Source organism: Protopterus annectens, chromosome 3.part0 (assembly GCF_019279795.1).
Source record: "Protopterus annectens isolate FY-2018-M chromosome 3.part0, PAN1.0, whole genome shotgun sequence".
Taxonomy (NCBI): Eukaryota; Metazoa; Chordata; order Ceratodontiformes; family Protopteridae; genus Protopterus; species Protopterus annectens.
Window position 1 is genome coordinate 14,633,569 of NC_056731.1, and position 27,864 is coordinate 14,661,432.

Below are 27,864 nucleotides of genomic sequence, written 5' to 3' on the forward strand. Positions count from 1 at the left end.
GCAGTACTTTTCTTGCTGTTAGATGGTTCTGCTTTGTTAATGCCAAGAAGTAGAGAGGTAGTTGCTCTTGTTTTTCTGCAGTTAGGAATGCCATTTGTTTTGATGTGTCCAGCTCTGCACCCAAAAAGGTTATTCTTTGGGATGGTATCAGCCTTGACTTTTTTATGTTGACTGTATATCCCAGGGCTTGCAGCAGGTAAATGACTCTTTGTAAGTCTTCTGTTAGCTTGTTTTTGTTGTCCGCTTGTATCAGGCAGTCGTCCAGGTAGGGGTAAATTTGGATTCCTTGAAGCCTGCAATGAGCAATTACTGATGCCAGGCATTTCGTGAACACTCTGGGCGCAGTAGATAAGCCAAAGGGCAATGCTGAGAATTGATAATGCTCTGATCCTGCAAGAAATCTGAGGTATCTTCTGCAATTTGGTCGTATGGGGACATGCAGGTATGCCTCCTTGAGATCTAGAGTTACCAGCCAAGACTCCTTGCCCAGCATGGGAAGAAGCTGCTGTAGAGTCAGCATTTTGAATTTTGGAACAATGAGGAATGTGTTTAAAGTGGACAGGTCGAGAATAGGCCTCCATTTGTTCTCTTTTCTTGGTACCAGGAAGAGTCTGGAGTAAAATCCCCTTCCTTGCTCCATAGATGGTACCTTTTCCACAGCTCTCATCTTTAATAATTGAGATATTTGTTTTAGAGCTTCTGCCTTTTGATTTGGCGGTAGGTTTGGCATTCCTCTCTTCCCTGGTAGAGTATGGAAGTGGAACCTGTAGCCTTGGTCTATTGTCTGTAAAATCCACTTGTCTGTTGTGATGTAATGCCAGTTTATTGAGAATAAGGCTAGCTTTCCGCCTAAGGGTGCTTCTAGTTGTTCCCTTGTAGGCGGTGCCAGAGCCAAGTCACTGTGATTGTCCTGTTGCAGTGGTGCTGGCTGTGTCTGTGCCTCGCTGGTTGTTACCCTGCCACTGGCGTCCCCTGTAGGCACTCCTGGATTGGTTTCTGCCTCTTGATCGCCTATTCCTGCCTCTCTGTGCTTTAGAGGAGTCTGGAAAGGACCAAGTTTTGGAGGGCCAATTCCTGCTAAACCTTGGAGGTTGGACCTGTAAGAAATCTTTCACTGTTTGTACAGATTTTGCCTTCTCCTCCATCTTCTTCAGTACCTGTTGTGCAGGAGAACCAAATAAATTGGCCTTGTCCATGGGAGCATCTAACAGTTTAGATTTGACATGGTCCGGTAAGGCCTGCTCTTTCAACAATAAATGCCTTCTGATAACTGTACCAGTCATGGCTGATCTAAAGGAAGCCTCCAGTGCATCATAGCCGCATTTTAAATAATGGTTACTAACTTGCTGAATGTTATGTACCATTTCCTGAACATTCTTCTTATCAAAAGGTTTATCAGAGGACAGTTTTTTAGTTAACTGGTCAAGCATAAATTCTTGATATTGGATCATATGAAATTGACAGTTCAAGGCCCTAGCTGACAGAGTAGTAGAAGTGTAAACTTTTTTACCCCATCTCTCTAAGGACCTGGATTCCCTTTCAGAGGGGAGGGGATTTTTAGCAGAGGTAGTTGCTACAGCCTTAGGCCCCTGGGAGATAGTCTCGGGATCTGCAAAAGGAGCCTTGTATAAATGGTAATGTGTGTCCGGGACCCTGTAGTACCTATCGGGCTTAGCAGAGGCCGGAGGTAATGAAGCCTCTGGAGGGTCTGTGTTATCTGAATCATCAGCGGAATCATCTGTGGACACTGGCTCAGGAGGCTCTGCTTTAGGCCTCTTCTCTGGAGGTGGATGAGAGGCCCTGTCTGGATGAGGCTGGGATCCCCGGATTAAAGAAATAAGATCCTCTGCCAAGGAAAGCATTTGGGAACTGGAGCTGGGCCTGTGAGAGGGGGTCTTAACAGGCACAGTTTTTGTAGCTTTAGCTGCTTTAGCCCTGGCAAAGGCCTTAATAGACATGGCTGCAGGAGGCCTAGCAGCTCCACGTGCAGGAGTTGAGATATCCAAGGGAATAGTGTCAGATAATTCCTGAGAAACCGCAACCACAGGATGGATTTCAGAAGCCGATTCCACCAGGTTTGAAGAGGCCTCGGTAGAAGGCATGTTTTCGGCTGAAGGAAGAACTGCTTGCTCGGTTTCAGCCGAAACCGAGACACTCGCGGTTGGCTTAACCGCGGTTTCGGCCGAAACCGCGGACCGCGAGTGTCGGTCCTTTTCCTTGCATTTTTTGGATATTTGTAAAGTCGGAGGATCCGACGGCATAATATAAGCAAAATCAGTGCCAAAAAACTGCTCAGCAAATTCCGACCGACGTCTAAGCGTCCGTCGGTTAAAAGAAGCACAGGCTAGACAAGCTGGGACGTCGTGGTCTGGGCCTAAACAAGGTAAGTAGTAAGAGTGGAAATCTTTATGAGGTATTTGTTTCCCACAAGTTAAACAATTATTCACTTTTTCTGACATCGGCTGAGGCAAGAAAGAGTCCCCAACGGGGTACTTAGCTTTTTAGAAGTCTTCGAAGTAGTATTCGGTAGTAGTAATCTCTGGTTCTGACCGACCGGCACTTGCGAACAGCTTCTGCTTCGGGCGCCACGCGGCAAGAAAGACTGAGGAAAATGGCGTCGGCTGATGCCTTTATACCCGAAGAACTGCAGCTATGACGTCGGGTGAAGTGCGACACCAGCCGAGGCCAGACCCAGACTTTGGAATCTGGCCGACCGAAGGGCTGCCTGACGACAGGACAACCCATTTGTAAGGACTGCAGATGCATCCTTGAAGGACATCAGTGTATTCCCTCTCATATGACATAACATAAAATACTTAACAAAACGTTTCAACAGCACCGAATAGGTGCAACTGTAATGTCTGAAATTACCCAGTGGCTCTCCTAATACATTTTGGCAACAATGCTAATGTGCTTACAACTGTCTTACTAAAATAATACGAGGGAGAAAAACAATCCCTTCTCAATGACACTTCAACAAAACGTTTCTGTAAACAAAAATAACTTCTCATAAAAAATTAAGCACTGACTTTTATAAAAAGAAAACATAAAATTAGGACTTCTTATTTTGGGATTCTATCAACAACCATTAAACATATATCAGCACCACTAGCCTGTGGAAGTAAGCTTCATTGCTACCCAAACAGTACAATTGTCCACAAATAGAAACTAACATCCATTCTCCAAGATATGTGCAAGTACATATCATTCAATGGTTGCCAAAAAGTTAAACCGAATTTGCACAAACAGAAGGAAAACTGGTGTGAGGGGCACTCCTAAATGTAGCAAACTGTAAATGGAAGCAATAGCATACATGCATAATTCTAAAGTAAGAATGAGCACAAAACTTGATTTTTTTTCTACCATTGACACACATATTTGGCTTTAATTATTTTAATTAGGTACATCCTACTAAGCAAAAATGCTTCTTTAACGAATAATCCAACAACATCATCTTGTTGCATGAGTCTGCACATGGAACTTGAAAACTCCTGTTGATAGACCAATAATGAAGATAAGAAATTGGTGACGAGGAAACAAAGGAGAGCAGAAATATACACTAATGGCTTCCTCTAAACTGAAGAAAAGTTCTCCCTACTTATTTTTAATCAAATCTGGACCTTCATTTAGGCATATTTTAATTTAAGAGCTAGTTCCGTTAATACAACGGTTTTGCCACATAATTCGACAGACATTTCTATTTATAAAGTATACATCCCCCAGCCATCTGACATGGGCTGGTATTCCAGTTCCATCTAAGCCACCGGCCCACCAGTACTTAACGGAGTTCATCTTAAGCATCAAGTATTCCTGCAATGTACCACTGAAAAGTAAGCAGAAAACGAATTATAAAAATCTTCAATCCTGAAGCAATGGTAGCACTGTAGCAAGTAAGTTAGTACTGTGCTAGCTAGCCTGTACTACTGATTTGTTTCTCGCTCTCTTTTTTGGGAAGAGAGCAAGAACCAATCAGTAGCCATCCAGATGTCCACATCACGTACGTGACTGTGGATGTGGCAGTCCGAGCTCCTTCCACTTCACTGTGTGGTTAAACCACATAGACTTCTGGGCATCACATTGATGCCTTTTCTCCTTAATCTGGACTGTTTTAACAACAGTCCAGATGCAGACTTACAGTCAGAAACTAAAAAACCCCGGAACTCGCCAAGCATGAGCAGTTTGAATTTCGGGACTTTGCAAGTCAATTGGACTCCTGTAGAGGAAGCCAGTAAATATTACTAATTAATATAAATAATTATAAATATTTTTATTTTTAAATGTGTTATTTTCTTTTTCTGCCACAGCTGGGGGGGCTGCAGTCCAGCAGTCCGTTGGCACGAGCCGCCCCTACTCTCACCTTAATCTGATATCTTGTTCGCATGGAAATACAGCCCCCTGATGTTGTCTGCCTAGATCCTGATGTTAAATGTTTTTTTTTGATTTTTTGCACTCAATTTCTCTTTCAAAACTTTCCACATTCCTTCTGCAGTTTTTCCACTGAACACCTCATTCAGTTAGTTTTACACAGTGACGGTTTTGCTTCCATATAATCATTAACTAAATGCTTCTGTGCATTGGTTTAGATTTCAGTTTGAGAATTATCTAAAAACAAATTAACCTTTATAACCCCATGATCACTGCACATTGGTGGTAAAACTTGACATGAAGTAACAGTAATTTCTTTAGGAACACAAACATTGCCCAGTATGTTCCTTTTCCTGGAAGGCTTTTGTTACAATCTGAAGCAACTGCTGTTCCTGAACATACATTGTGATTAATTTCCTTACTAATGCTGTTGAATCAATACTACTTTACTCTGTTTCTGGTAAATCTAAGTCCCCAGTCACTGTTATTATTCCCGCATGTGCTTCATGAAAGAAATATATGAATTCCTCTAAGTCATCAGCACTTGACTTTGGTTTCGCTATACACTCCAGCAATTGTTATATGTTCTAGGGATGCCTTTATTGTCACAGTTACACAATCTATAGAATTGGTGATATCACTGAGCATGTAATAATCACAGGTCTCATAGCTAATCCTTATCGTAACACCTTCACCTGTTTTTTATTAGAATGTCTGTTACAGTAAAAATATTTACACCCTGACAGAACTGGTTTCCAGTAATTGTTCTTTACCCATGTTTCACAAACATAAATCTTGTGTGAAAATCGCAAATTTTCCAATAACAAAACTTTATTGTTAATGCTCCTAGCATTAACAACCATCAGAGGTGGATCAATTGCGGCTATATGTGAACTACTAAATTTTTGACCTGGCAAAAATCCTGGCTTGTGTTTGTCAAGTATTGCAAAACATCTGCTGTAAAAATTTTCTTCCCTGATCTTGACAAATGAATCCCATCCTGTCTGAACACGAGTGCTCAAAATTAGGATCACATGCTCTACACATTTCATTTTTTTTAAAACAGGACATTTTTTTCATGTACGTATTTACACACAAATCTTTTACTTCACAGTGACCTGGCTCTCCTTTCTATATGTGATTTGTGAAAAATGTGTCCTAATATCAGTACAAACTATACTATCTAAAAGGGCTGTAAGTTCTCTACTAACAGTCAGAAAGTCCTTGCAGAGGAGAACATTTGTGGCAACAAGAATAAAAACAGATCCGTACTTACTTACATTAAGGCATTCTAAGGCTGGCCTCACATCCTCTATTTTTTGCTCCTGGCAAGCATAACACTATTCAATGTTCATTATCTTCTCTGCAAATGTAAGTATTATTTCCTCTAATAACTGAATCTCAAATTACAAGAACATCTTTTCTGACCAGAACTGAAGAATCTTCAACTTCTAATTCAATAATATCTGCTCTATCAATTGTTACAAAGGAATGATCTTCATTTCAATGAGTCTTATTAACCCCACTGTTTTCATTACATATTACATTTGCAAACATTCAATTCTCATTCAGCTGGCTTTGTACATCCACAGCTTGAGCCACGTTGTCAACTTCTTTCTCCTCTTTTTTTTCTTGCAGTAATGCTCTTCAATCTTTCCACATTCAATTTTGATTTCTTCCTTTTCACCTGCCCATTGCATTTTTCCCTACCTTCTCTTTTGGAAACATGCTGCCTTTTTCTGTAGACTGAAGGTTTTCTGACAGAAAAAATGTCACCATTCCCTGTAACCTGTGTGTTATATAACAAAATCGGTATCCTTTTTAGTATGTATTCTCTTTGCTTTACAGACATTTATAGGTTTCTTTTTCTTCTTTGTTATTTGTTGTGAACTTCCTCCTTTCTTTTTTTATTTCCTTGCAAATATTCTGAGTACTCAGACTACTGAATACTTGTATCCAGAATTCCAAAGTTGTCAGGGACATCACTTTGTTTTGTAGCGGTTAAGTGATCTTTACTGACAATAGACACGTCCTTTACTAAATGCATTCTATTTGCTCTTTGTCTAATATTATTTATCTCGCCAGTACAATTATTAATATATTAGTTGAAGGTTGGACGTCGAGCTGGCACCTTGGCGTTCGTGAAAATCTACTGCCAGTCATTAGCGGACAGGAATTCCGCTGTGGCAACCCCTAACCGGGAAAAGCCAAAAGACAAACAACAATCATTAATATATGTAACAGTTCTCCAAGCCGAGCCAATTGTGCAAGTAGAGTCAACATCAGTAAGTCTAGATTTACTAATAACAGTAAGCAAATCAACATTTGACATGAAGAACATAGATCACCACTGCTATCAAGTGTTACCTATAAATATACATAGCATTTATTATACTGTACAAGATATTTGTACTTTAGCAAATCATTAATGGCATACTTATTCACAGAATCTACATTATCTTTAAATGAATAAAAATTATAAAAGTAAAGAATAATCAAAATCAGTTACCACAGAATTCAAAGAGAACTTCTCTGAGAAAAATCACACAAATTATATACACCTAAATGCTAAAGTAAATACAGTAAAGTTGTTGCTCTGATCATACAAGTTCTGAAAGAGAAAAAATGGAATTTCTTTACGTCCAGCTCAAATGCGCACGATAGTTTCTGCTCACTATCTCTCGCAGTCACACCTCTTTTTAACAGTAAAGATCAATAAATCACAAACCAAGCAGGACTGTTTAGATAAGCTCTGGATTGTTCATTAGCCTTTCTTCAGATGCTTAGTTTCTGTAGGTTGAAAGGTATGAACACATTTTGTCAAACACTATTTACTGAAACTTGGCACACAGTTGCTTTATTCATCCCATAGTGGTCACTGTGTGCAATACTCATCTTTGTGCTTGTGGATATTCTTTTAATAGTGCAGATTCCTGTTACTAAATCTTGTATATTTAGACCTTTTTCATCCCTAGTCTTTGCTGCAGATGGGGCCTTCTTACCTCAACCTAGCAGTCACCAAACTGAAATAAACAGATAAACTAAAACTAAAACATAAAGGGATTCACTTAAAAAAAAATATGTTGACTCATTAATTTAAGGCACTCCAACTCATCAGAGAAAAGAAATTGAGGGAAGAGGAAAGGAAGAACAAAGTCAAACTGCAAGATCTCAAAGCCATACATTCTGGGAAAAAAGTAGCAGCCTTGGCTGGAAAAAAAAAAAAAAAAAAAAAAAGCTCATGTCAGTACGATTTTCTCTACTGTGATATTTTTGGAGAGTCCAAAACTATAAAATCTACCTAACCACTTTTTGTGACAGTTATACTACATATTATCTCCCCCTCTCTCTTTATATCAAAAACTCTTCTACTGTGACTGGATGAAGTTCAACCCACTGAGGATCAGAATCCCCAAAATGCAGTCTCCCCCCCAAAAAAAAAACTAAAAAACACTTTTTGAAGTATTTTTTTCAGGAGGAAAGCCCCTCCCCTGCATCCCTGATCTCATAAATCAGCTGCATGGTCACACCAACTCAAAGAAGGGGGAAATTATCCCCAAAAAGGGCATCACTGCCAGCACAACTCACCAACAGTGATTTCCTATGGAGGAACTCCAATCCTCGGTAGGTTGAATTTCAGACAGATGACAATTGAGAATACATTCTTCGTCCATCTATAGGTTACCCATCAAAAACAGATGTCTATTTCAGCTTTTTGCCTTATTAATTTGCCTTTAACACTATACACTCAGGCAGTACTGGCTAATTACAGCCCTTAATATTAACATTACCAGGTTGCTATATCTTAAACCTTAATCCTGCAACAGTAATAAAGGTAGACATCAATCAGCTATTCAGTGATGCCTTGTTAGATTCTAGCTACCTTCATTTGCATATATTTACAGAAATACAATCTGCTTATGATTTTAATATCTACAAGGAACATTCACCATTTCTTAGACCATAGTAGCTGAATGCCAGGTACGTAGTGGCAGCTTTGTTTATCTTCATGTTGGTTCTCAGATAATGCGATGCACTACAGTGTACTTCACACCAGGTATAGGATATTGCTGTAGATATGAAACATTGTGACTGCTATAAATAGTCTTTTTAACATGTCTGGCTGAGAATTTCCAACACACACACACACACACACACACACACACACACACACACACACAAAAAAAGCTACAGGGATTAAGCAACTAGTAGCAAAATCATAACTCATTGGTGGATGCACCTTCAAAGCAAGCTCTCAAAATACGAAAAAAAATAGCAGACATCAAAGCTGCACTACTGCAAAGATGAAATATTGAGATAATGAGTTTTTAAAGTTTTTCTCCTTTTTTTCACTCAGAGGGACAAGAAAAGTAACACAGAAACCATAATGTGAGCTACATATTGAAGTAGAACTTATTTTAAAAAGGGACAAAAGTCATTATGATCCTGGTAGCCACAGGATACAACACACACTACCACTGCCCTCACAATTTACTCCATTTCAGAACAGAACCACAGTCGAAGTCTGCTGAATAAAGTCTTCCAGGGTATAAAGACTTTAGATGTGGCTCTCAACTGTTTCCCCCTAATCACACGTTTCTGTTTTCCCTACTCAAGTTTCTAGCAAAATAAACAAGCAGCTTTAAAGCTGAATCCACAACTGAAAAAGCTCACTACATGTTTAATTTAACTATGAGGAACTACAAAGCGTAAAGTAAATCCAGAAACCTCAAAAAAAGGTCAGATAATTGTAACAATCGGGGATATACTCCCTGCATACATATGCACTGTCATTCAAAAAGTGGAGCCAGAAACACATCAGTGAGATAAGGAGCAAAATGTGCTTCTCTCTCTCTCTCTCCAGCTATACTTAAGACTCAAGGTGAGAGAAGTAATTTTAGGCCATGAAGTAGGGCTACAAGAAGTAGTAACCTGAAGAAGCTGAGCAAAGAATAAGAATTTTGGAAGCAAGCTATACTATTCAAGATCTATTCACAGAAAAGGAACTGCAAGTTGCAGATTGAGGCCACAAGAAGCAGTAATAAGAAAAAAGGAGATAAATATGACAAGATGTAGCATGGTTTTTTATTTTCACATCACAATTACCAGCATTACACTGTACAAACGTTATATAAATAGTATGTTACCATAAGGTTTCTCATTGATATTTCACAACATGGTCAGTCTTACGTCCAGTGGTTATCTTACTGTTTGGTCTTTGTAGTTTTGCTACCTCTTGTTTGGGATATAGTTAAACTGGTTCCTTTTACATCAAATCAGTTTGTGATTAGTTAGCATTTTAAATTGTTGATTAGCAATGAATGTAAATTTGATCATTTTGTGAACATTTCAGTCATCACTGAAATCACACACTGACATTAATTATTCCACAGTGAACTCTGGCAATCTAAGCAGGAATGAATTGCTATGATTGCGCAAGATACCATATTAACTGTAGCTAACAGCCAATGAAGGAAGGAAAATAATGAAAATCAATAGCCTACAACAGCAAAGAACATGCTATATTATGATAAAAACGGTAATCCCCCTGACAATGGTGTTGATACACAGAAGGTACAGCACTGAGGCAAGTATGCAAGTACAAAAAAGGAAATACACAGAAGACAAATGGTGAAATAATAGAAATCTGTACTCTCTCAAGTTAGAGCTACAAATTTCAGTAGCATTGCTTTATCTGTGAAAAAAAAATTCTGTTATTGTTTTCATAAATTTTTCAACTTGCAAGTTAATGTCATCATCTAAAACAAAGAAGGAAGGACACAGCGGAGTCCAGTCCTGCAAAAGTAGCTGCTTGGTTGGAACTGAAACCATAACAAGACACATGTTATGTTTTATGTCACTTTTCATAAACTATGAGTGAGAGCCAGAGACATGGTGTGCACTGAGCAGGTCGCTCCACCCTGCAAGGTGAATGTGGATACAGCACCTGATAGGCACTGACTTACTGCACACTGTAGATGATGCTGGTGCATGGGAATGTGTGAAAATGACACGCTAATCACACATACCTAGTAGGACTGTGCAGCAGGCCTGGTTTCTGATGTGTAGTTACTGCACTGGAGTCAAGGTCTAGTGTCATCAAATACACAGACAATGAAATGGTACACAACCTTTGTACAGCACAGCACTGCCATAGATAAGCCCAGATATGTCCCTGAATACCTACCACCAAAATAACAATTCCATCCATTTTGTATAAATACACACACACACATATATACATACACATATATATATATATATATATATATATATATATATATATATATACACACACACACACACACACCTATATATTACATAGGGATTTAAATCAAATTTCATTATCACAAATCTATGAAGTCGAACACCCTAAACACCGAACATACACAAACCTGACACCCAAAATCGTGACTCCACAAACTCCCGTAAAACACACATCACACACTACAAAACACATACATACACGAACGTACATACCTACAACAAACATAACACGCACACAACCAAACACATACACACACCTACCCTTAGTATATGCATGGGGGAAAGCCCCCTACTTATATATACTAACTCCGAGGTCACACAACACTCCATAACACACACAACCCAGCAGTGCACATTCCACACCCCCCGCATAAACACACATCACATATACACAAACACCAGCGCTCCCAACACTAACGCATTCACACTGCACAACACCTACCCTAACTCACACCTCAAACATCCCAACACACTCAAACCCTCCCCAAAACCCTAAAAAAATACACTTACCTAACATGCTATCCGTATCGCGGGTTGACATTCTGCATTCGACATTTCTGGGTTTGCGGTTTCCGTCTGTTCAACTTTACAGGCTCAAAATTCTAAAATTCGATATTTTAGAATTTTGAGCATGTAAAGTGAACTCATTATATAGATATATGCATAATATATATATATATATATATATATATATATATATATATATATATATATATATATATATATATATATAGATATATATATATATATATATATATATACACACACATACACTGTACAGATATATAAATACACACACACATATAGATACAGATATAGATATATGAAGCTTGTATGCTTATAAAGGAAGTGAAAATCAGGAAACTTAACTAAAACTGTATACAGTATTTGTGTGGTCTCTTGGATTTCAGCATGTTGTCACACAGCTAATGACACGCATCAGACTGTCTTACGCATGTGTAAGTTCATTAGCAACTCCTACTGCAAATGAACATTCTTGACATATTTTAGCCAATGCATTTATGTACTTTGCAAATAGCAACCCTAAACACTTCAGCCATCTAGCCCTAAGTATTATATTCTTACTCAGGTAAGAAACATCATTTCCATTGCACATCTTCCCCTTTGCAATCACTCTAGTACAGTACAGTCTAAAGTTCAGCTAATCACATCAAATAAAAAAGTTCAAAGTGATCCACTGAACATATGGCCTTCAAATTAGCTTAACTAATACTCATTAACCCTAGTACCACTTTATGTGTGACACCAATTTGGTCAGGTGTACCCCTTGATTTTTAGTTCAGATCAGTGCTCAAAACATATCTGTTAGCATTGTGTAATGTTATATTACTTCAAGTAACAATCTTCTGTTAGTAAACCACCTTCTGTTTTGTTTTTATAGCATTGGCAATTAACCTGCATTTCTCACATACTGGCATATCCCCATCTCAGGACAGAAATGAGAGTTTCTCTAGTTTACTACCTGTTAATCAGAAACTATAATTTCAAATGCATTCCAAAATGGCAAGAACGATCAACTAGAAATCACAAACTGTGCTGTGGACCATACCAGTAGAGATGTATCATGATGCAGTACTTGTCAAATGATCTACAATTTGATAACAGCGCTGAACAGTCATGCTCATATCCTAGCATATTCCATGCCATGCTGCAAATACTTTAGCAATATTTTGGTCAAAATGCCCTCAGCCATAACACATGGAGGAAAGATGACTGTAACCAGTGTTGTGTGAATGGTGGTTTTGTTATTGTTGTTTATAAGCAAGACATTTCTGCCGAGGTGTGCTTTGCTTTATTAATTCCTTCAACATGACACTCACAGCAGTCTATGTAGCTAAAAAGATGTATAATATCCTGTGGTACAGCTGAGGGTATGTAGAACTGCCCACATGCCAGCATCTGTAGTTTCAGTGCCACACTGCTACGAGGAATTCTTGAGAATACAAATGCAAGTAGTAGTTGGAATCAGTTTTGGGGCAGGGGTTACTGACTTAAATGAGATACAAATTCTGCTGGAAGGCTAGCATACTAAGTGAGGTATGGCACTGTTCCTCCATTTTTCAGAGTATTATAATGAAGGATGGGGTAGCAGACAGGCTGACATTACTACCAGAGCACCATGTTCAGTACTGCTATGCTGACCTACATATAGTAGGTATTAACATGCTCAACAAATGTATGCCTTATGTAATGTATGTTGAACTGTCCTTGACTGATGCAATGCTATTTTTACCTATAGTCAGACATATTACACTAAGGGATGACATTTGAGCCTGTTGCACTACTGTCTCAGATGTTCACAACACTAAGTTCCTGCCCACTCTGATGCTGTTTATTCAGTAAGAATGCAGGCAGTTCATCTCTGAACTCGATCCACAGATATTCCATGGACCATAATATATAAGTACAGGTACGGATTTTGTACGCTGCGATTCTTTTTGAACTCCACCCCATATCAATAACCAATTATGGGGAAATCCTCATTTATGCTCACAGTACATTCAGGTTTTGTTTACTAATATCCAGTTGTTTTTTTTATGTGAACACTGGAACCAGCAATATGAAAACATTTTGTTTTAATTAAATTGGGATGAAAATCTGCCTTACTTTGAAAAAATAAATTAACCGTCTTGAAAGTCTTGTTAAATACATTAGTCTGGATTGTTTATCACATGGGAATTGACATATGACAAGAAACATGGCTCTACTTGTTACACCTGTAATCAAACACCTCAAACCTGAAATCCATTTTAGAAGGAAAATGGCATTGTGCTTTCAGTTTTATTCAAAACTTGTTCCACTTTAGACAATAAATATTCAGATTCAAATGATAAATGATTTTTATTAGCTATAATGAGTCATAACAAAATCAGATGAAATGTTTGGTTTCTATTTAAAAAGAAGTCAGTTTTGTATATAAATTCATAATTTGTGCATGCAGTATTTAATGTCATTGATGGAGTTATTATTCCATTCAGTTTTCCATTTGTCAAGTTTCACAGATGAGAAATTATTTTACAGGAGTATGAATGCATCTTTTGAAGCATGCAAATAAAAAAATGCTGTAACCTTAATAAAATGCGCCAACCAATTTAATTTAAAAATCTTGACTGATTTAGCAAGTAACATCAAAAACTTGGCAAACAAATTGAATTACAGTGGTGCCTTGATGTGTCAAAAGATTTAAAAAAAATGCAAGCATTGTCTGTATTTAAATTCTTCACAAATATTATATTCAAATTTGTTAGACAGTAACTGTCACCTGTATTAGATGGTTATTACATGAATGTTCAAGTGCAAAGTATGTCATAAAAAAGTTAACTGCATTGCTCGTACATTTACGAAACTTTAAAGGCATTCTAAGATAGTAATCCTTCCAAATAAGCATATATTGAATACTTTTAAGCTCCATGAAAAAAAAGTGTGTGTGGTAATAAAATCTTCTTTAAATAATTAAACCTGCCATTTAAAGACACTGTACAAGTGTCATGGTTCTAGATGCAGCAACAGATATACAATACTGACTAGACCAAACCACACATTTAATATAATCTTGCAGAGGACCAATGCATAGAATGGTAGTCCCTGTAATAGAAACAGAATTTGTAATTAACATTTTATATAATAATACCCTCCTGACCCCCAGCATGGCAAGAATTCCTTCTTTATTGACTGCAGTTGATAATAATGACAATGATAACCATGAATAATCAGTATAAATGACATACTTTATTACCACATTAATAAACAAGACACCCTTTATTCTACAATCTGATGTGCACTTTTTTAAAAGGGGGTCCAAAGAAAAGAAAGACAGGGTAAAGAGAAAATGACCACCCTGCACTCAACACGCACTTTTAACAGCATGTATGTTTAAGTCTGAGAAGTTTAAAAGATTATTTTGATGTGTAATAGTATGATAATTGGAGAAAGCAATGTGCAACAGATGTATAAATTCCCCTTACATTATATTCAGTGCTTTATAAGGTCTCAAAACAAATGAAACAATTTTGAAAATTATAAGCAACAGTAGTACTTCATCAGATAACTGCAAAACTGTGTGTGTGTGTGTGTGTGTGTGTGTGTGTGTGTGTGTGTGTGTGTGTGTGTGTGTGTGCGTGTGGGCGTGTGCATGTGGGCATGTGCGTGTGGGAGTGTGTATACATGGGTTTACTTCAAAAGAACAAAACCCCACATTACCAAAAACCATTACCATGAAGACATCACTGAAACCTGACTAACAAACGATTACAATGCTGAAAGATTTCAAGTATCCAGTTGGCCACCATCTACAAATGAAACACACTGCACTACCCATTCAGGTGGGGGACTATGCCCCCCCACAACACCACCCACTGTGAGGTTCTGTGCCCCCACATGCCCCAACTAAAGATACCAACTCTGGGATCACACTACAGTGGAGAAAAGGGCAAATTTCCCCGTGTTGATCACCTGGATACTTATCCTGTGAAATCTTTCTGCATTGTGATCGTTCGTTAAAGTCAGGTTTTGGTGATATCATCTTGGTAATGTCATCTTTGGTAATATATATATATATATATATATATATATATATATAGTCTTTTGAGCCTTATCTTTACCACCCTTTTCTCCATCCACATGTACATTGCACAAAATTTGAAGGTATACTTTAACATTTTTCTCATTGCATTAATTATTCTCTTAAAGGTGTGTGAACACAAAATGCCTACAGAACTTAAAGTTTTCTACTATGGTTTCACAGTGGACTCCATTCCATCTCAATATTCTTAACCGCTCTGGTTTCACAGTGGACTCCATTCCATCTCAATATTCTTAACAGCTCTAGAACTCTTTTCACTCATGCGGCAGGATCCCTAATATTGCAGGCCATCACTCACTCCTGCAAAAGGTACACACTTATTTTCTCCAGTTTATTACACTTCTCTCATGTCCACCCCTGTAGGTCTTCATGGTAGTCAAAGCTCACCTTAACATCTGTTCTAAGCTTACACCAAAGCAATGCCTCTTCAACCACATAAAAAAAAAGTTACAGCTCTTAATAAGCAAGCTTCCTACAATAAGAATGTTATTCTGGTATTACTGCTATTTTGGAATCATGGTTAAAATTAAATTATATCCTCCTAGCAAGTGTGTGTTCACGCTGTCATACTTTCCACAATTTTAAACCTAAAACGAGGACAGTGTTTTTATTCACTGCGCATAGTTTTGGAAGTACAAATATCTTGCACTACTCATGAAATGTAAAGCATAGCCCTGCCATGTGGCTGATCTTAGAGCTAAAAAAAGGTCATTCAAGCTAGAAAAAAACAGCTTGAAGAACCTTCAAAGGTTTCAACTCTCAGCCCAGGTTCTAAAACTCTTAACACAAGAAACTGGCACAAAAATATTCATCAAGCTAAGGCCGTCTATCTTAAGAGCACATAAAGTACACCTCTAAATAACTCAAAAGGTTTCTGTAAAGAAGATCAAATGCCCACTATCTTCCCAAAACAAAGTATGATGGTTAAATAATTTCAATTTCCTGTGATATTTCTGGCCTTTTTAAGAAAACGATAATTCTAACCAAAATCTTCATCAGCTTGATGTATATCTTAAGGACTTTGCCCCTACCTTCCACTTTTCAAAAAGTACACAGAAAGCGAGTACTTGGAATAGAAAGTTACTGACATTTGGTGGAACTAGATCAAACTACCTCACTCCAAACTTCCTTAAACTTTGCAACATCTTAACTATTGTGCCCACACACCCAAACATCACCAACTTTTTTCTCTCTCAGAAATACTTGCGAGGGCTGTATCATCTCAATTTACAGCTCATATCTCCTTAATGAGACTCCTCAGATCCTAGTAACATGGGTTTATGGTAGGTCATAGTACTTTGACTGCCTAACCTCTACCCTAGACCTTAAAAAACATCCTGCATTTTCCCATCACCATAGCATGAGGGAGAAAAAAAATCCTACATTCACTGGATGTACAAAGGCAATTAAGGTTTTACCAGCATATAACAAAGCATTTCATACTTTCACCTAGGAATGCAAATGCAACTGACATTTTACTTGGATGGAACAAAGTATTTCAGGAAATCCAAGTAGTTATTCATTTATTTTGTTAATGACATGGAGGGTAAGCCTGTTAGCAAACAACCCCACATCAAAATAGATAGCAAATTGCATCTGCTTTTGCTAATCCTTTCATAACATAATTTTAGGTCATATTAGATGCACTCTGCAACAGCCACTGAGGTTACCACTGCCATCCTGAGAGAAATTAGCATGTAATCTTTATTGCTTACAGCAATGGGATCGTCTGTATATACTGTTTAAAAAACCTATAACCTCAGCAGTGCCTTCAGGGTCAAGGCAGGCTTCACCACAGCCACTATGCAGTGTTTACTGGGCCCTGTCTCTCTTCATGGCCAGATACCTCCTTGTCCGTACATCAAAGTTTTCTCCCTAGAGTCAGTACTGCAATGTTAGAAACTTTCCATAATTGCAGATCCTCTAGTGTATCAACTGTTGCAGTACCAAATCCATCCTGCCATCTTTTCCATTTTCGTGGCATAGGTCATCCTTTTTTATCTTCAGTCTCTACCCCTCCTCAGGGTTTAGCAGAAGGCTGGGCAAGCATTTTTTTTTGGGGGGGGGGTCATCTGGTTAGGGTTTATATCATTGGGAGCTGGTTTCCCCTGTGTGAGCTGTGCTCTGATACCTCTGCATTGGATTTGTCAGGAAATAAAGATCAGAAGCCAGTGTCCCTTTATACCCCTGATGTCCTGGCTTTGGAGTGAGAAGGTGTCTGCTGTCCCAAGATGGAAAATGAATAATGATTCGTAAGAATGAACTATTATGTGTGCAATCAACATTTTAATAACACTATCTGTGTACTACAACTTTGGGATATTTTTCTCTTATGAATAATTTTTAACTTTTACCTAATAAAAGTATTATTTACCATGACCTTAACGTTAATCTAATTCAATTTGGGTTCAAAATGTGAAACTCCCCATATATAGCAATTTTTGTACTTCCTAGCATTAAAGTATGATATATGAAATTATTAGTCCCAAAACTCAAACCAAGCATGCTGTAAGTGAAAGAAAATAATACATTTTGAAACTCACTGTTGAATCACTAACACTCATTTTTATATGGGGACCTACAACCCTCACATCTTTTTGCTTATATATGCTAACTCACATCTCCGTACCTTGGAGGAGGAGGGATACACATATGTTCTTCAACCTTGGATTTAATATATTACAATTGCAGTTTTGCAGTTCCGAGAACTGAAGTTACAGTCCTCATCAGGATCACTATTTTTTATTATTCCTTGTAACCTCAAATACACAAACATACACGTACTACTAGAACTTTCTGAACAGAGTAAAAAAAAAAAAAAAAAAAAAAAAAAAAACAGAAACATGCACATTATATGTCATAACACCAGTAATTCTAGCATCATTTTCCTACTCATTTCTGTAAAGTAATAATTTAGCATTCTTAGAAGATGGAGAAGTGTCATCACATTACATTTCTACTGTTTCAGATCATGCACTTCTGCCTAGTTATGTGATGGACATACTGGTCTGCACTTGCAGATTATCTGCCTTTGCTGAAGTCTCTGTACTGAAGCTAGAGTTTACAGAAACATCAGTAATATGAGTATCAATGGAAACTGGAACTTTCCTAACACAGGATTCTATATCCCAAACCTGTTTTATAGTGTTACCTGTAGCACTTCAGGAGTGCAAACTCACAACGCATCAAATGAAGACCGATTAATTCCAATGGCCACAAGAGAACTTCATATAGATGAACAAGTTCCACAAAAACAACAAAGGCAACTAAACAGAGCCAAAACATGAGAGACAACATTCATCAACAGAATAAGGCTCGGTGAGCAAGAATATGTGTTCTGTTAAAAACTGCCTAAATTGTTCCAAATTATTTAATTTCTCAAAGCAATGTTAAGTGCATCAAAACAACCACCAAACGTATAACATGTTGCAATAAAAGGAAAAGAAATGGTGCACCATTTACAGAAATACATTTACAGGAGTTCTGGGTGTAATAATCAGTGAAGAAACAGGTTTAAATATTCTAAAGTCTGCTTTGGTGACAGTGAAGTACAGTATCAATATAACAAATTATTAATACTTTAATATAGTTACATTCTTTCTTCTGCAGCCATTATTCCCAGATAGTCAACTTCATGTGTAATACAGTGTTAAACTGAAAAAAAAGCTAACCTGCTTCAAGTGAAATAAAAGATTAATGCCTGCTTAAATACGATCAATCTATAAATTCCTATTCAATTTGTACCAATCTAGAAATAGTAAAAGTATATAAAAGAAACTAATTTTAACAAGTTAATCTCCACTAAGCATACATAGTAAGTCACTAATGGAAGGCATGTGAGAGAAACTGGGCATTTTGACATTTATAATAAGTAATGATAAATACAGATTACAGAACTAAAACAGAGGGAAAGGATTATTGGCAAGTCATAACACAGAATATGTAATGTGGTCTCTTTTCCTAAATGTTAAAAATCAGACTCAGTTAATTACAGACGCAGAAGAAGTTGAAAAAATATTAATGAAAGCCAATAAACAAAATGAAAACATAGTTCACGTTACCTTTGTTGTATAAGGTTAGAAAAATACAGCAGATCCTCAAATGTCCAGGGTTCAGTTTAACTGAACCGTAATTTTCTGAAAAGAGGTCTTCACTTAATGTATCCACTGCTGGTCATTCGCTTACTTTAAATCTGTGTGAATTAAAGCAGACACTGTAATTTAGCAGCATAGTTACAGACTTTCAGTGGATAACCATCACAGGTGTGCATTATAAACATAAGATTATATTTCTGGATATTTACTGGTGGACTACATTGAAAAAAAAATAAGAATATATTTCAAGAGGCTCCATAAGATGAAAGAAAATTAGTTCCATAGAGACAAATGTTTTCTGATTGCTTCCAAAATCCACATTAATTGTTACAGATAATGGAGACACTGCCACAAATAATAAAATATTGCAAATAAGGCAGCTAGTGTTGCATAACCCATAAATGTATTTTGTACACGTTTTACTCGGTTTTAAAAACAAGACACTAATTCACTTCTGAGAGTGAACTACTCAAGAATAAAAAAAAAACACTGAACAACTGGAGAAACTGTCACCATCCACTTTTACTGTGTTCCTAGTACTTCAGCATCAAGCATTCCAGGGAATAATCATGCACAAGAATGGTGTACTTTATATACATTTCACTACATTCATTATTCAATTCAATTATACAATAATTGATCAATTAATCAGTGAGTCAAGAAAATTAAAATCTAAAGTGCATCCTGAGCAGTAAAGTGCTTCAGAAACATTCAAAGTGCTTCAAAACATATAAAGTGCAACCCATTACATTCCTATAACATTTAACATTATAATTTAAGAAGTTAATACAAAAGCACTTGTGCATCTCTAGATTAACAAATACTAAAACATTTTGCCCTACAATAGTAGATGAATTAGTCAGTGAGTCAAGAAAATTTAAATCTAAAGTGCATCCTGAGCAATTAAAATGCTTCAGAAACATTTAAAGTGTATCAAAAAAACTTTAAAACTGCAACCCTTTACATTCCTATTGCATTTAACTTAATAGTTTAAGAAGTTCATGCCAATGCACCTATACATCTTTAGATTAACAAATGCTTAAATATTTAAAACATTTTACCCTGTACATATAAATCATTCATCCTATATGTCTATGCATTTATAAAATAATCCATACTAAAACATTTCATCCTATACATAGCACTTGGGCTTCAGGCCAGTTATTTTACATTAAGAGGGTTTGTGGTCTGCACTCTTGTGGGAGGAGAGGCTGGACTCTGCCCTACTGAGCTGGGAATTTCTGGTTAAAGGCTTATAGTGCCTGCATATTTGAACTGCTTCTTACTGAAATTGGTACACCTTGTTTGCTGTAGCATAGACTAGATTCAGGCCTGCTGAGTTTAGCTTTGTTTGTATAACTTGAGCACTAATCCAGGCATTCTTTAAAGTATTCAATTGTATTTATTACTGCTTGGTAGTAACTTGATTAAAGTGTAGCTATCATTCTAAGTCTTTTGGATTAAGCACTTGGGCTTCAGACCAGTTGTTTTACATTAGGAAGGTTTGTGGCCTGCACTGTGGTGGCAGGACAGGTAGCTTACTTCCTTCTAAGTTGGGAACTGCTGATTGAGGGCTCAGTGTCTGTTATTCTAAAAGTGTATTAGTTCTGGTTTAAGCACTTGGGCTTCAGGCCAGTTATTTTACATTAATAAGGTTTGTTGTCTGCACTCTTGTGGGAGGAGAGGCTGGACTCTGCCCTTCTGAGCTGGGAATTTCTGGTTAAAGGCTTATAGTGCCTGCATATTTGAACTGTTTCTTACTGAAATTGGTACACCTTGTTTGCTGTAGCATAGACTAGATCCAGGCCTGCTGAATCTAGCTTTGTTTTTATGCTTGTTGTTGATTTGCTTGTTATTTCCCTGAAACGCTAATTCCACCTAAAATGCTGTTTTTCAGCGCTTCTGTGGATCCCTAGTGATACCTGCATTGCTTACTGTACTTATTTCCTTGTTTCACTTGAAAGAAAGGTATTGTTTGTCATTTTTGCATTTAAGTTACCTGTAACACATTGCATTTAAGTTACCTGGCACTTGCTCACTAAGTCAGCACTAAAAAATTAAAAGCACTACACCCTCACAAACTCCTCTTGAGTACCTTGTTCCCCATTGGCCCTGTTTATCAATTATAAAGGAATTCCCAATACTATTCTAGCATGCCCAAAGGTGAGTTGTCAATCTCCTCTCCGGTCCAGCTGGTAAATCTGGGAATCTTGAAGCAATGTTACAACTGCCTCATGTACAGAGACAACCCTCTCCTCCTCCCAACAAATTCCAACACATGTGAGAGATGCAACCATATAGCCAAAATGTAGGCTAAGCTTTCTCAACTCAGTACTGGCATAACCAGTCAGGAGGAGAAGGAAACCACACTCACTACAATTCCAGTCTCGCATAGACTTACCACGACAGCAAACCAAACATAAACACACAAAAACATACTCGGAGGCTCTAAATAAAAATCTGCCTAAGAAGCAGAGACCTCCAAAGCAGACACCCAAGCAGCCGCTACCCCAAAACAAACCACGTGCAACACATAGCTCACAAAGACAGTGTGCCGAACAGTCACAGCCCTTAAGGCTAAACAACACACATGATACACTTGTAATAGGCGACTCTATCGTCAGGCACACTGACGTCCCGCTCACCAGGCTGAACAAGGAGAAGGTCATGGTGAGCTGCCTGTCGGGCGCTAGGATCCACCACATAACACAAGCACTCAGGTCACTCCAAGGCAAGTACAAATATGACTCAGTCATTGTCCATGCTGGTGTGAATGACCCGAGATGTACCTCCCTGGACTACATGAAAAGAGACAGAGGAGCTCTCTGTGCATGTAATCCAAGCTGGTATGACCGTGACCTTCAGTAGCATCTTACCCTCACCAAGAATGATGCCACAATATGAAGGCAAGATGATCAATTTCAACAATTGGTTTAAGTATTGGTGTCATTCAAAGGGGATCCAATGCCTGTCAGCCTGGGATGACATGCTCGACAAGACACAATGCTTCGCTAGGGATGGCTTGCACCCGTCACCCCTGGGCTTTCGGATATTGGCAAAGGCTCTTGCTACCGCCATAGTGCCTTTTTTAGGCAAGGCTCAAAAGACAAACCCACCTCCATATGTATCACATGGGATAAGAAACTAACAGTAATGCTACTCAACGTCAGATGTTTAAACCTCAAGATGCACGCACTTGAAACTCTCCTTGGCATGGAGAACATCGATATCTGTGCAGTAACAGAAACCTGGTTCAAGGCTCCCGAGAGCACCCCAGCACTACCAGGTTATACCTCATACCATGCTTTTCGGCCCCAAAACTTGGACCGAACTACAAAAGGAGGGGGAGTATCAATATTCGTCAAAGATACCCACACCTCCAGGTTGGTGACACAGCACGAAGCATCAGAGACTATCCATGTGCAACTAACAGTGGGTAAAACTGCCTTCCAGATTATAGCCTGCTACAGACCACCCTCCCAAACCCAGGAACCCCACTTGGCCTTCCTGAGAACACTGGAAAATATGAAGGTCTCTCCACTCTCCAAACACCATTATATTGGGTGACTTCAACTATCCAAACAGACTGGGAGCATTACTCTAGCTCCAACACCCTAGCCCAAAGGTTCCTAGAATTTATAAACTCAAATGCTATGGAACAACTTGTTACCACTCCCACAAGAGGGGAAAACATACTGGACCTGGTCATCACCAACATGGGGACTCTATGCTCCAGACCAGAAGTGTATCCAGACCAGAAGTGTATCCCTCACTGGTAAGATCAGACCATAAACTAATCTCACTGGATATTCACATCCCGATCCCACCCCCTGCCCAGAAAACCACAGTGAAAAACTTCTGTAAAGCAAATTTTACACTCCTCAAAACCGAGGTGGAATCCTTCAAAGCCCCCGGGCCTGTGGAAAATACGGCCCAGACCGCAGAATCCTTTATAAATGCATTCTATGAACACTTTCAGGAATGCATGGATCATGCAATCCCAAATAAAACCAAGACCCAATCCTCCAAAGGCAGACGTCCTGTCTGGTGGACCCCAGCCATAAACAAACTATACAATAGAAGGAGGAAGCTACTACATGATAGAGCAAAATCCCAACAAGGGAAGGCATCTCTGATCAGTATTAGCAAAAACCTATGGGCACTCATAAAATCGTCTAAGGCCAGCTTCGAGAGAAAAATTGCACAGGACACTAAGGATAATCACAAGGCTTTATGTTAGGAAACCTGGTGGGAATTCCCAGATATGCTCAGAATTAGTCCAAAATGACAAAAAAATACACCGAATCCACAGACATTGCCAACATCCTAGCTGACAGGTTCAGCGCAAACTCCCCCCCCCCACCAAAAAGGCAAATATCTATCCCAGCAGAGTGCTGCCCCCACTGACATCTCAGATGCTCAGGTAAGAGCCGCCTCTCCAAAGCAAAAATACAGCATCAATGGAACCAGACGGTGTCCCGGGCTGCATCCTACATGAACTCCAAGAAGAGCTAAACCCAAACATAAAACTACTGTTCAATCTCAGCCTTACTATAGGATATGTACCCAAAGAGTGGCGTACAGCAACAGTGGTCCCTCTCCACAAAGGTGGTGCCTCAACGGATCCTGAAAACTATTGCCCCATAAGCCTGACTAGCTTGGTCTGCAAAGCTATGGAAAGGATCATCATGGACCTCATAAATAAAGATATTGGGGACCTACAGACACTGGATCCTACCCAGTTCGGCTTTGTTAAGGGCAGATCCTGCCTCTTAAACCTGGTCAATTTCTTTGAAACAGTCACCAAGGTCATTGACGAGGGGGAAGGTGGTCCACACAGCCTACCTGGACCTTGCAAAAGCCTTCGATACAATACCCCACTCAGGCATTATGGATAAGCTGACCAGCTTAAATATGAACCCCTATGTCACTAGATGTGTTGCAAACTGGCTCAAGGACAGAACCCACATGGTTAGAATTGCTGGAGCCATGTCAGACTCCAAACCAGTTACAAGTGGTGTCCCACAAGGCTCAGTCCTGGGACCTCTCTTGTTAGGTATATATTTCTCGGAGGTACAGGCCAACACGGAAGGACTGTGGCTGACCAAGTTCGCAGATGACTGCAAACTGGGCACCATAATCGACTCTCTAGCCGACACAAGCATCCTCCAAAAGGGCCTCATAGAAACAGACAAGTGGTGCCAGAGCCATGGCCTCAAGCTAAACGCCAAAAAGTGTATAGTCACCCCCTTTGGCAAAAACAAAGTGCCCACAAATTATCACATAGGTGGTAATCCATTAAGTACAGAAGAAGTAATTAGGGACCTGGGGATCCAAGTTGATAGCAATCTCTCATTTGACAACCACGTGGCCAAAGTGGTTAGAAAAACATTTTATATAGCCCACCTAATCATGAAGGGATTCACATCTAGATCAGGGGAGGTCATCGTGCAGCTTTACTCATCCCTCATCAGGCCCATAATTGAGTACAATGCCCCTTTTGGGATGTACCTTACCAGACACCTGCAGCAACTGGAAAGACTCCAAAAGTACCTCACCAAGAGGATCAAAGGGCTCAAACAGATGCCATATGCTGCCCGGTTAAATAAACTCCAGCTCTACTCAGTGGCATACTGCCTGCTCAGAGGCGATCTGTGCCTGACGTATAAAGCCATGTCCAACCCGGAATTAATGGACATGCTGCACCTCAGAAAATCCAAACCCTATCGAGCTACACGCTCAAGAGACTTGAACCTCAGCACTGAAATAAATAGGACATGCTGGAGGGACAGATTCATAACCCAGAGGCTCCCTTCACTCTGGAATAAAATCCCAGTCCAGGTTAGGCAGAGTCCTTCATTGACTCTCTTCAAGAGGAATCTTGATGAGTGGATGGGAGATCGTAGATTTATCCCAGGTATCACTTCTGTGTCACTGTTAGACAGAGGCACAGTATACTAACCTCGAAAAAGGGCATAGCAAAATTAATTTAAAATGGGTGGCGAAAGTCAAACACACTCTGGCTAGGCTTATAAATGCCCTAGGGCAGATAGCCTAGTATGAATCTATGAACCTATGCAAATCTAACTCCATATTAAGCCCATGGGGCCACAAAGTTCCAAAATTAATATATCTACTTTCCATCCTTAAAATGCACCCATATTCCATGCCTTGTACTGCATAGGGTTTATTTAAAACAGAAAAAAGTAAACTGCTAGTGTTACCATTGTGAACAGAGTGGAAATGCTGGGCCACAGGATTATTAAGCCTAACATGCCTCACATCCCCCAAATGCCCCATAATTCTTCTTTTCACCATTCTTCTGGTTTGGACTATATACCACTTTACAGGTAGACAGTCACATTCAATGGCATAAACATCCCCACTGGTACTGCAATTGTAAGATCCCAGGGCAATTAACTTCTTTCCATTAATCAAAGTACCTGAAATGTTCTTGACTTTGTCACACACCTTGCACCCTCCACATCTAAAGGTGCCTACTGTGTTAGAAGCAGTTTCCATCCTACTTACCCAACTGTTCAATAATTCCTTCATATTGTCAAATCTACTATGAGAAAAACAACCCTGCCCTTGAAAATGTTCCCCACTTCCTCATCCTGCTGTATAATAAGCCAAAATCTGTGCACTAACACCTTCAATGTAGCTGAAAAAGAGGAACATTGTTAACAAAAAATATATCACCCTTGCCCACTTTATCATAATCTCCACACCCGTGATATATTGCATGACTCCATACTCTCCGACCAGCAATTTGCTTTCTCACTTTTTCCTCAGCCCTATTTAACACCTGGCTAAAATTCCCTCTTTTCATCAACTTGCATCTAACAATGTTAAATTCCCCATCCAATGTGGTTCTGTCATAAACATAGTCACTAATGCTCTTGAATTCTCCATAAGGGAGAGAATAAAGTAAATTTTCTGGATGCATGCTGTCTGTACTCAAAAAATTATTAGCCGCTGTTTCCTTATAAAATGGTTTAAAAGGCACTAGCTTGTCTTTATCCACAAAGGACTCGAAATCTAGAAACTGTATCTTATGTCTATGAGTTTGATAGAATACTGTGATGCCATACCGATTCTGATTTAGTTCCAACATGAACTGTTCAAAAAGACTAATCTCCCCTCTACATAAAAAACAATCATCAATATAGCATTTGAAAACTATGCATTTTCCAAAAAATATGTATTCCTATAAACGCAGCTCTCCTCAAAAAAAAAAAAAAAAAACATAAAAATTATGGCATAAGATGGGGCAAAAGATGCCCCCATAGCAGTTCCTGTTTTCTGTAGAAAAAAAATTGTCCTCAAAACTAAATACATTGCGTCAGTGCAAACTCCAACAGCTGTAAAATATAACTTGTTCCGGGACCTTCCCCCAAAAGTCTGGGTACTGCTTCCAGACCCCTCCGATGAGACATATTGGTATACAAGGACTTAACATAAACAGTTGCCCAGAAAAAATCCTCTTGCCACTCAGTATCGCCCAAAGTGTCTGTGACCTCTTTACCACTTCTAATGTGTGAAGGGACTCGCTTCAAATGCTCTTTCAACTGTGCATCCAGAACAATGCCAATATTCTGGAGATAACAAATCCCCCCTGGGAGACCCATAGTGTCAGGGGTGGGAGGATAAGTCCTTGTGTACCTTGGGAATGGCATAAAACTTAGCCATTCTAGGATATTTTACATGTAACTTTTTGACATCAGTGGTGGAAAAAAATCCCAGCCTCTCTCCCTTTTCAGGTAATTCCAGCAACAAGTCATTATATGCACCCAGAACATTTGACTGCACCTGTTCATAAACACCAACTTCCTGCAACAATTCCTTCACCATATATGTCCAGTTCTCTGATTTTCTTCATTTCTTCCTGTTCTGCCACCTCAGGTTGCGCTTGCTTTTCGATTGCTGTGGGCTCACTCTCTGACCACTGCTCTGCTTGCCCTGCTGGACACCTCCTTCACTCATTTCCTCAAACGAAACACTTTTCCTGCTGTTGATGCTGCTGCTTGCTTCTGTGGACAAAAAGGATGACTCTCTCCAACGCTGAAACCTCATAGCTGTATTTTTTTAAGGTGGACCTGCTCTGCCTAGGTGTTCTCTGCCACTGAAAGATGAGGTTGTTCCTATAATCATGATAATCTCTGTCCAGTTTACTGCATTTCCTTTCAAGTACTTCAGCCTCAGCTTTGCCCACTCTCGCATGAATGTCCTACATTTTATTATTAAATACGACAGTTGTAGTTCCCCCCTTAAGCTGTTCCTGCAGCTCCAAAATTGAATTACTTACTTGTTCATGCAGTCTGTTGTTACATTTGACAAGTACTTTAAGCCATCCTAAAGTACACTGTAGAGAGATATTCTTCCACTCCTCAAATAAATCAGCTTCAGAAAATTCAGAAGCTGGAAGTTTGTCCACCCTTAAACCCCGAGGGGTTAAATTCAGGCTGATACATTTCTCCAGCAACCGGGTATCATAATATAAAGACACCTCCATTATAAGCAAACGTTCTAGTC

General features: G+C 38.9%; 1 protein-coding gene across 2 annotated transcripts in view; it reads right to left on the reverse strand.

Annotated features, from left to right (window-relative positions):
- The window catches only part of LOC122796236 (amyloid beta precursor protein binding family B member 1 interacting protein), a 1,476,726-nt gene that overhangs the window by 1,257,189 nt on the left and 191,673 nt on the right, over positions 1 to 27,864 (reverse strand). Inside the window, exon 2 of one of the 2 annotated variants that reach the window (XM_044064552.1) lies at positions 19,297 to 19,427. The exons of the other annotated variant lie outside the window; for it this stretch is intronic. The gene's annotated coding sequence lies outside the window, so the exon portion shown is untranslated. The remainder of the gene's footprint in view (positions 1 to 19,296; positions 19,428 to 27,864) is intronic. 2 annotated transcript variants of the gene reach the window in all.